Here is a 1,131-nt window from a genome sequence, read left to right as displayed (position 1 = left end):
CGGTAGGCCTAGGATACAGCCACAAAGAAGCATCGCCTCTGTGCCCATTCGGACGAAGGAGCCGGAGCAACACAGAAAGGTCAAAGCAGCAACGGCCTGGCTCTCCGGGCGAGGCTGGTGGGAAGGAGCAGCAGGGGGGGATCCCCTCTGAGCACTGTGACAGGAACCGAGAGAGCTACTGTTTGGGGCGGCGGAATGAGTCATCCTTGGTAGGGACTCACCCCGCTTCTGTACAACGAGGGAATTGGACAAATTTTATTTAATGCACTCCTTTTTACTGAACATGGACATTGAACGCAATCACTTACACTGGAACATAAGCCTTTTACACAAGGAAATGTTGATTTTATCCTTTTTACCATTTACAATTGTTTAAAAAAACAGGTTTTAAGGTCACTTATTTATTAAATTGTTGCATGTAATAGTGATATGTAAGTTGTAAAATTGTAATGTTAATATTGGAAGCTTATGTTGTGATGATCCAATGATCCAGTATCAATAAATCTTTTCGAAAGAAAAAAAAAAAAAATCTGTTCTTATCAGTTTAATATCTGATACGTCCCCTACCTGGGGACCATATATTAAATTGATTTTTGGAACAGGGAGATGGAATAGGGGCTTGCTCCGTCCACTCCACGCATCGACCTGGTATTGCAGTATCTCCAGGAATGGTGCACTCCTCCTAACATGTACAATATAAAAATATATGGCAAGCTAAACGATATTTAGCTTCACTTGGTTTCATTCCGGGTAGAAGCTGAAGTAGAAATTGTGGCACTGATGATGAAAATGAGTGGATGGATGTTTATTCCATGTTGGTTGTGTTCTGCAGTTCAGTCTTTTCTCCACTAGAGGGCGACATAGCGCTAAGTGGTTTTAAAGCCTGGTGAACAGCAGAATGGGGTTTTCTTTACGTGTAAGAACATAGGTTCAGTAACCAGATTAATAGGAACAACATCTACTTGTGGTTTTGAACTGTATTAAAACATCTTAAAATCCCATTATTAATTAGCCAGAGTTGTTCACTCTCCAGATCAATAGGTGGCAAAAGCAGGACATGCAGCTTCTTACCACTGGTGAACAAAGAAACAGGAAGTAGCTGCACTGTGAGCAGAAACAGACCTAGGATTT

General features: G+C 41.6%; 1 non-coding gene across 1 annotated transcript; it reads left to right on the top strand.

The window, feature by feature from the left end:
• Window positions 1–500: 500 nt before the first annotated feature.
• On the top strand, window positions 501–682 carry LOC133442669 (U2 spliceosomal RNA). The gene has a single exon (XR_009782609.1). It is a non-coding gene; the product is annotated as a U2 spliceosomal RNA (small nuclear RNA).
• Window positions 683–1,131: the final 449 nt, after the last annotated feature.

The sequence above is a fragment of the Cololabis saira genome, chromosome 4 (genome assembly GCF_033807715.1).
Source record: "Cololabis saira isolate AMF1-May2022 chromosome 4, fColSai1.1, whole genome shotgun sequence".
Classification (NCBI taxonomy): domain Eukaryota; kingdom Metazoa; phylum Chordata; class Actinopteri; order Beloniformes; family Belonidae; genus Cololabis; species Cololabis saira.
Note: the sequence above shows the minus strand (reverse complement) of the source record. Positions and strands in the feature narration are given on the sequence as shown.